Below are 10,381 nucleotides of genomic sequence, written 5' to 3' on the forward strand. Positions count from 1 at the left end.
TTTGGCCGAACTTGGTAGTGAATCAGTAGTCTGGAGGGTAGTAGGGATCCTGAGGAGCAGGCATCCACTCATCCCACTACTGAGGTACATCTGCAGCCTCTGCAGCAGCCTGAGCATTCTGGTAGGCGATGATGTATGCAGGCATAATCCTATATCCGCCCCTGGCAACAGGATCAAACAAAGCAGGAGCAGGCAATGGAATAACATCATGAGTCCTCACACTAAAAACTAGGTTATACGAAATAGGGATGTGAGGAGATTCGATATCGGTATAATGGTGGTAATCCATGGCTGCACGGTCTAGTTAAACTTTGGTCAAAGGGAAATCATGAGGGCGTATCTCAACCTCGAAGTGAGCCGCCAAACGAGTAGAATACATCCCACCATGTATTTTGCCCTGAGATTTATTAAGATGGAGGCGACGAGCCACAATAGCTCCCAAGCTATAAGTGTTGTCGCCTTCTAATGCATGACGTAAAACAGCAAGGTCTGGTGAACTAAGTGCACCCACCTTCTCCCTAGCAAGCAAGCATTTGGTAATAAAAAGTGCAAAGTAATGAACAGCGGGAAAATGTAAGCCAACGGTAGTGATGGCTGACACTCCTCTCTCATCACCCACTATCAGAGTGCGATAAAAGGCCTCAAACTCGGTCGGCCTAGGCTCATCCAAGCTCCCATCAGACGGCATCATGCATATGTCACAAAACTCAGTAAGTGGTATCTAATGGTTTTCAGCATATAAATCAAAGCTCACTTCAGGAGGATTATTTCTAGGCAATAAAGTAGAGCTCTGAACAAAGATGTTTGTGAGGATGTGGTGCTTCTCACACTCATCTGCAATGAAGTCGGTGAGGCCGGCATTAGCAACATATTGCATGAATTCCTCAAGAATTCCAGCCTCTTGCAGGAACGGGGTGTGCGGCCATTCGCACGGCCGTACCTCTACCAACCTTCGAGGGTGGAAATCGCTGTTAGAAGAGTCCCCAATAACACCCTTGGAGTTCTTCTTAGAGCCAAACTTCCTGAAGATATTCATGTCCGCGTACAATTTTTCCTATGAACAAAAATCTGAATTTTTAGTCCACAAAATTTTCTCAACAAAACTTCACAAAATTGATAGCAAGTACTCATAGAGATACATAGAAGCAATAGAAAGCATTCAAACTACTTAGAACACTAAGAATTCAACATGCAAGCACATCTACAGCAACACCAAGAGTATCTAGTTATTCAAAGTATAAGCCACTAAAACAAAAACTAATTGGACAAATGGTGGAGTCACATACCAAGCAGCAATCCCCTGAAACAGTTTCAGAAATGGAGCTTCGAGCAAAGAGGTCGAAATCCGCGGGTTTGAGCTCAAGAACAAGAGAGAGAGAGAGAGCAATGGGGATTTTCTTTCTGGAGGTAAGTGGTGATGTGGGATGAAGAGGTAAGTGAGGGGGCCCACGTGGGGACCACAACCCACCAAGGCGCGCCTGTGGGTGCTGGCGCGCCCAGGTGGGTTGTGCCCACCTGGTGCACCTCCCTATGATGTTTATTGCACCAAAAAATCTCAAATATTCAGAAAAAAATCGTGTAAAATTTTCAGGGCATTCTGAGAACTTTTATTTTGGGGTCATTTTTTTATTGCACAGGAAATTCAGAAAACACGCAAAACATTGTATTTTATTTTATTTAACTGATAAAAACAGAGAATAAAAAGTAGGGACAGAAAGTAGTGCTTACTAAATTCATCAACTTCATATCGTTCAAAAATGATCCATTAATAAGGTTGATCACGTCTTATTAGCAACCACTTTCGATTAGCATGAAACCAAAGAACTTTCATAAATCACTAAGTTACCTCAATGGGGATATACATTTCCCCAACAATAAGTATTTCATATTTCTTTTTGACAATAGGTAGAGGTATTTGAAAACTTCCAATACTGATTGTCGGAGATTTTTCAATAACATTAATACCATTCACTTGGAATTGTTTCTTCGGAAAGTGCACAGTATGCTCATTACCATTAATATGAAAAGTTACCTTGCTTTTATTGCAATCAATAACAGCCCCTGCATTATTCAAGAAGGGTCTACCAAGGATAATCGACATGTTGTCATCCTCGGGCATCTCAAGTATAACAAAGTCAGTCAAAATAGTAACATTAGCAACAACAACGGGCACATCCTCACAAATACCGATAGGTATAACAGTTGATTTATCAGCCATTCGCAAAGATAGTTCAGTAGGTGTGAGTTTATTCAAATCAAGTCTTTTATATAAAGAGAAAGGCATAACACTAACACCGGCTCCTAAGTCACACAAAGCAGTTTTCACATAATTCTTTTTGATAGAGCAAGGTATAGTTGGTATTCCCGGATCTCCAAGTTTTTTAGGTACTCCATCTTTAAAAGTGCAATTAGCAAGATTTCAGCTTTCGGTATTTTTCTCTTATTTGTGATGATGGCTTTCATATATTTTGCATAAGGAGGCATTTTCAAGATATCAGTCAAGCGAGTACGCAAAAAGACTGGCCTCGGCATTTCAGCAAAGCGTTCAAATTCTTCATCATCATTCTTTTTAGTTGACTTAGGTGGAAAAGGCATAGGTTTTTGAACCCACAGTTCTCTTTCTTTATCGTGTTTTCTAACAACAAAGTCTCTTTTGTCATATCATTTATTTTTAACATGTGGGTTAACAAGATCAACAGGTGGTCTATCTCAACATCATTATCTGGTTCTTTTTCATTGTTTGGTTGAGAGTCTTCATGAACCTCATCATTAACTTTTTCATTATCAGTAGGTGAGTGTTCATCACCATATTGAGTTTCAGCATCAGAGATAGAAATTTCATTATCATTGTCAGGAGGTTTCTATATTTCAGGTTCACTAGGAGTGTGCAAAGTCCTATCATTTTTCTTTTTATTTTTCTTCCTAGAAGGAGTAGGTGCACTAGTGTTAGATCTTTGTGAATCTTGTTCAGTTCTTTTAGGGTGTCCCTCAGGATAAAGTGGTTCCTGAGTCATTTTACGTCCTCTAGTTGCAACTCTAACAGCAAAGTCATGCATATTATTATTAATTTCATTAAGCAATTCTCTTTGAGATTTAGCAACTTGTTCTAATTGAGTTTGAACCATAGAAGCATGTTTTCCAACACCTCTAACATCATTTTATATTCTAAATAACAAGTCACTCAAGCGAGCAATCATATCAGAATTATATGTCAATTGTTTCATAACATTTGCATTGAAGTGATCCTGTTATCTAATATAGTTTTCAAACTCATAAAGGCATTGACTAGGATGCATATCGTGAGGATTATCATTATCATTAAACTTCATAAGAGAATTTACCTCAACCACCTTAGGCATTGGTGGTGTATTAAGCCCATGTATTTCTTCAATAGGAGGTAAATTTTTAACATCCTCGGCTTTAATACCTTTTTTTCCTTCATAGATTTCTTTGCCTCTTGCATATCTTCGGGACTGAGATATAATATACCCCTCTTCTTCGGAGTGGGTTTAGGCGGTGGTTCAGGAATAGTCCAGTCATCATAATTTTTCAATATGTTATTCAATAATTCTTTAGCTTGTCCAACAGTTTGTTCCCTGAAAACACAACCAGCACAACTATCTAGGAAGTCCCTAGAAGCATCGGTTAGTCCATTATAGAAGATATCAAGTATTTCATTTTTCTTAAGAGGATGATCAGGCAAAGCATTAAGTAACTGGCAAAGCCTCCCCCAAGCTTGTGGTTGACTCTCTTCTTTAGTTTGCACAAAGTTAAATATTTCCAGTAAGGCACCTTGTTTCATATGAGCAGGAAAATATTTTTCAGAGAAGTAATAAATCATATCCTGGGGACTACGCACACAACCAGGAGCAAGAGTGTTGTACCAAGCTTTAGCATCACCCTTTAATGAGAAAGGAAATAATTTGAGAATAAAGTAATAGCGAGTTTTCTCATCATGAGTAAAAAGGGTGGCTATGTCATTCAACTTAGTAAGATGTGCCACAACAGTTTCAGTTTCATAACCATGAGAAGGATCAGATTCAACCAGAGTAATTAGCTCTGGGTCGACAGAGAATTCATAATCATTATCATCAATAAAGATAGGTGAAGTAGCAAACTTAGGTTCACATTTCATTCTAGAATTCAGAGATTTTTCTTTATACGTGTGTAGTAATTTCTCTAAATCATCTCTATCATTGCAAACAAGAACATCTCTAGTTGTTTCTTCACTCATAACACAACCTTCCGTTACCTTAGGCAATTCATATCTAGGAAGGCTAGTTCTAGCAAGTGTTTCAGGAGTTTCAGTTTCAAGCTCATCATCAGATTCAACAACATCATGTTGTATAACTCTAGCAATTTGTTTATCAAGAAATTCACCAAGTGGCACATCATCATTATCAAGAAAGGTACTAGCATCATCATAAGCATCATTCATAGTAGAAGTAGCATCATCAATAACTTGCAACATATCAGAATTAATGGCATGTGGTGGTGTTGCAAGTTTACTCATAACAGAAGGTGAATCAAAAGCAGAACTGGATGGCAGTTCCTTACCTTCCCTCGTCCTTGAGGGAAATATATTAGTCTTAGGATCCTTCAGATTATTCATAGTGATAATATGATAATAATCCCAAGTGACTCAAAAATATAGCAATGCTCCCCGGCAACGGCGCCAGAAAAAGGTCTTGATAACCACAATTATAGGGGATCGCAGCAGTTTTCGAGGGTAGAGTATTCAACCCAAATTTATAGATTCGACACAAGGGGAGCCAAAGAATATTTGAAGGTATTAGCAGTTGAGTTGTCAATTCAACCACACCTGGAGATTAATTATTTGCAGCAAAGTGATCAGTAGCAAAGTAGTTTGATAGTTTTGATAGTAGTGATAGCAGCAATAGTAACAGTAACAACGATAGCAGTAATTTTGTAGCAAATGTAACAGTGATGATAGCAGTAGTAACTTAGCAGAAACAATATGGAAGAGTTCATACATTGGATCGGTGACTTGTTGGATGATATTCATCATGTGACAGTTATAACCTAGGGCAATACGGCACTACCTCCAGTTCATCGATATAATTTAGGCATGTATTCCATAAATAGTCATACGTGCTTTATTAAAAGAACTTGCATGACATCTTTTGTCCTACCCTCCCGTGGCAGCGGGGTCCATATTGGAAACTAAGGGATATTAAGGCCTCCTTTTAATAGAGAACCGGAACAAAGCATTAACACACATTGAATACATGAACTCCTCAAACTGCGGTCATCATCGGGAGTGGGCCCGGTTGTTGTCACTCCGGGGTTGCCGGATCATAACACGTAGTAGGTGACTATAACTTGCATGATTGGATCTACAACATGGATATAATGGTGATAACATAAACGCTTCAGATCTGAAATCATGGCACCCAGGCCCAAAGTGACAAGCATTAAGCATGGCAAAGTCATAGCAACATCAATCTAAGAACATAGTGGATACTAGGGATCAAGCCCGAACAAAACTAACTCGATTACATGATGAATCTCATCCAACTCCTCACCGACCAGCGAGCCTATGAAGGAATTACTCACTCCCGGTGGGGAGCATCATGGAATTGGCGATGGAGAAGGGTTGGTGATGATGAGGAACGAAGATCCCCCTCTCTGGAGCCCCAAACGGACTCCAGATCTGCCCTCCCGGGGAAGAACAGGGCTTGGCGGAGGCTTCTTCTCGTGGATCACGATAATTCTTTCTCCTTGATTTTTTTCTCCGAAAATAGGAATTTATAGTGTCATGGTTGGGGTATGCGGGGCCACTAGGTGGGTACAACCGACCTGGGCGCGCCAGGAGAGGGGGGCGCGCCCTGGTGGGTTGTTCCCACCTCGGGGCCCCTCTCTTGTAGGTATTGGCTCTAGAAATTCTTATATATTATATAAAAATTCCTCACAAAGTTTTGTTCCATTCCGAGAACGTTTATTTCTACACAAAAACAACACCATGGTAGTTCTGCTGAAAACAGCGTCAGTCCGGGGTTAGTTTCATTCAAATCATGCAAATTAGAGTCCAAAACAAGAGGAAATGCATGAGAAAAAGTAGATACGTTGGAGACGTATCAAGCACAACCCACCAGGGCGCGCCTAGAGGCCCAGGCACACCCTGGTGGGTTGTGCCCACCTCGGGTGCCCCCCAAACCGCCTCTTTACTCTATAAATACCCCAATATTCCAGGAACCCTCGGGGAGTCAACGGAAATCAATTCCAGCCGCCGCAAGTTCCAGAAACCACCAGATCCAATCTGGACACCATCACGGAGGGGTTCATCATGTCCATTTGTGCCTCTCTGATGATGCGTGAGTAGTTCTTTGTAGACCTACGGGTCCGTAGTTAGTAGCTAGATGGCTTCCTCTCTCTTGTTTGATTCTTAATACAATGGTCTCTTGGAGGTCCATATGATGTAACTCTTTTTGCGGTGTGTTTGTTGGGATCCGATGAACTTTGAGTTTATGACCAGATCTATCTTTTTATCCATGAAAGTTATTTGAGTCTTCTTTCATCTCTTATATGCATGATTTCTTATAGCCTCGCATTTCTTCTCTAATATTTGGGTTTTGTTTGGCCAACTTGATCTATTTATCTTGCAATGGGAAGAGGTGCTTTGTAATGGGTTCGATCTTACGGTGCTTGATCCCAGTGACAGAAGGGGAACTGACACGTATGTATCATTGCTATTAAGGATGACAAGATGGGGTCTATTTCTACATAAATAGATCTTGTCTACATCATGTCATCGTTCTTATTGCATTACTCTGTTTCTCCGTGAACTTAATACACTAGATGCATGTTGGATAGCGGTCGATGTATGGAGTAATAGTAGTAGATGCAGGCAGGAGTCGGTCTACTAATCTTGGACATGATGCCTACATAATGATCATTGCCTGGATATCGTCATGATTATTTGAAGTTCTATCAATTGCCCAACAGTAATTTTTTCACCCACCGTTTGCTATTTTTCTCGAGAGAAGCCATTAGTGAAACCTACGGCCCCCGGGTCTCTTTTTTAATATATTTGTCTTTGCGATCTATTTTCCTTTGCTTTTATTTTCAGATCTATTAAACCAAAAATACAAAAATACCTTGCTGCAATTTATTTTATCTCGCGTTCCCGCGTGATCTATCTATCAAATTAGTACAACTTTCTCATGTTTGTTTGCCAATTTCTGGTGCCGTTACCCAAAATGGATTGACAACCCCTTTAACACGGGTTGCAAGTATTTGTTATTTGTGTGCAAGTGTTGTTTATGTAGTGTTTCTTGGTTCTCCTACTAGTTCGATAATGTCGGTCTCATCACTTAGGGAAATACCTACCGTCGATGTGTTGCATCATCCATTCCTCTTTGGGGAAATACCGCTGTAGTTCTAGCAGACATCAAAAGGAATTTCTGGAGCCGTTGCCGAGGAGAGATCATCAACATCTACCAGGTTCCTAATCACAAACCTCATCTCCTTGCAATTTACATTATTTGCCATTTGCCTCTCGTTTTCCTCTCCCCCACTTCGCAAAAATTTGTCGTTTTATTCACCCTCTTTTTCGTTCGCCGTTTTCTCGTCAGATCTATCCTTTGCTTGCAATCATGAGTGATTTCGGTATGGAAGCAACAGATGACGGCCTAACTCCTAAGATTGGATGTACGGGAAATCTGGATCCTAAAATGTTTATCTTTGGGCAAGGAAATGTTATGGGAAAAGAACGTATCCAAGAATTTTTCAATTGTGTTGGAAATCTAAGTCTTGATGATACCCCTATACTTAGAAATACTAGATCTTATGTGGATGCTATTTTAGCACTAGTTCTGAAACTTGAAAGTAAATTTATCCGTACTCATCCTACTTTGCAAAGATTGTTTTTTGAGCTTCCCGTTATAAAGAATCCTAAGGCTAAAAAGTTGGCTACTCTCGTTCTTATGAATGAATTTGACTACATAATACGGGAAGCTAGGGAAACCTTTGATTTTTATGGTATGAATGATGAGAAGCCCGTGATAGATGAAATTCTTTAAAATAGTGATTATGCGTTAAGACATTTGATTGGGGATAATCAAAATTTTGATGGCAATCTTAAAAAGGAAGTCCCTATTCTAGATATAAGCCAAAAAGTTTTTAATAATGTTAATCAACATTGTTCTTGGATTGTTGCCGGAAATCAAAGGGGTTATGATGATAAGCAAATTAGTAGTGCTAAAGTCTCTATGTATAATTTGTTTTATGTTGTTTTTACAAAACCTCATGATGAAAACACCTCTAAGGAAATTAAGGACAAAGATGACAAAACTTAGATCCTTGCTTTATGCCTAGCTAGGGGCATGAAACAATAGCGCTTGTTGGGAGGCAACCCAATGAATAAAATTTATTTTTTATCTTTTGCTTTTTGTTCTTTAGTGTTTGCACAATTATGGTACTGTTATGATTGTGTTTTTTGTGTTTTAATTAGTTTTTGTGCCAAGTAAAGCCTTTAGGATCTTCTTGGGTGATAGTTACTTTGATCTTGCTGAAAAACAGAAACTTTTGCGCTCATGAAAATAATTTTTATTTTTAACAGAAGCGTGATAAAATACCAATTCTTTTTGCAGAAGATTAATATACAAATTTCCCAGGTTTTCCTAATTTTTCAGAAATTTTGGAGTTACATAAGTATTTTAAATACCCAGATTGCTACAGACTGATCTGTTTTTGACAGATTCTGTTTTCTTTGCATTGTGTGCTTGTTTTGATGATTCTATGGTTTTATTTGAAGACTTTTTGTGATAGAAAAGTTGGAATACACTAGATATAATGCAAGAATAAAATATGAATTGGTTGCAATAGTACTTATAGTAGTGATTTGTTTTCTTATACTAACGGATCTTACAAAGGTTTGTTGAGTTTTGTGTGATTGAAGTTTTCAAGTTTTTGGGTGATGTTATGATGGATGAAGGAATAAGGAGTAAGAAGATCCTAAGCTTGGGGGGTCCCATGGCATCCCAAGCAATTATCCAAAGAGAAGCAAAGAACTAAGCTTGGGGATGCCCCGAGTGGCATCCCCTGTTTCTTCTAACGACCATCGGTATTTTACTCGAAGTTATATTTTTATTCGTCACATACTATGAGTTTTGCTTGGAGCGTCTTGTATGATATGAGTCTTTGTTTGTTTTTTTGTATTTTAAGTCATGAATCCTTGCTGGACACACCTATTTGAGAAAGCCAAATTTATGCCATAACTTGTTAGAATTGCTCTCTATGCTTCACTTAAATTTTTATGAGCTATGGAATTGCTCTAGTGCTTCACTTATATCTTTCTGAGCACGATGTGCTTTAGTATTTTTGAAGAAATTCTCTCTTGCTTCACTTAGATTTATTTGAGAGTTAGTAAAAGTTTTAAGAAATTCTCTGATGCTTCACTTAAATTAATTTGAGAGAAAGAAATATTATGCTCATGATCTTCACTTATATTTGTTTGAGCGTATAAAAAGAAACACATGAAAATTAGTTCCAAAGTGATAGATATCCAAGAAGGATACAATAACAACTTTCATGAAGATCATTGGACAAAATAAACTTGATTCCTTGTAATAGTTTTGAGATATGATGATGTGATATGTGAGTCATGTTGATGGGTAGTTATGCTTTAGTAAGAGTATTAGTGTTAAGGTTTGTGATTCCCTATTCAAGCACGAAAGTCAATAGTTATGCAATGAAAGTATATCCTACTTGTGGTGCATTATTCGGTGTTAATTATGCTTAATGCTCGCTTATGAGATTATTCATTTCTTGGTTGGTCGCTTCTCAATCTTTTGCTAGACTTCATTTTTCACTAAGTATGATCACTACTTCTGCATCCAAAATCCTTTAAACCAGTTTTGCCACATGACTCCACCATACCTACATATATGCGGTATTCTTTTGCCGTTCTAAGAAAATTTGTATGTCCCATCTCTAATTTTTCAGAATAAATTTCTCTTTTGTGTGCTCGTACCACTCATGAATCGGTAGGGGGTGGCTAATGTATTTCCATGCTAGATATTTTATTCTCACGATGAGTGTTTATTGACTTGTCATTGCACGAGAGTAAGGCAAAGGTATTAGGGATGCCCAGTCCCGAATGAAAAATGAATTTACTTTATGTTGTCAAATAATAAATTCCTTGGAAAGTGTTGGTATGGAAGGCACCCGTGGATACGGCTACCATAGTAGTGATTTATTATTTTCTTACACTAACAGATCTCACGAAGGTTTTGTTGAGTTTTGTGTGATTGAAGTTTTCAAGTTTTGGGTTATCTTACGATGGATAAAGGAAGGATGGAAGAGCCTAAGCTTGGGGATGTCCCGGCATCCCAAGCTATTATCCAAAGATGAGCAACCA

This window comes from Triticum urartu, chromosome 2, assembly GCF_003073215.2.
Source record: "Triticum urartu cultivar G1812 chromosome 2, Tu2.1, whole genome shotgun sequence".
NCBI lineage: Eukaryota > Viridiplantae > Streptophyta > Magnoliopsida > Poales > Poaceae > Triticum > Triticum urartu.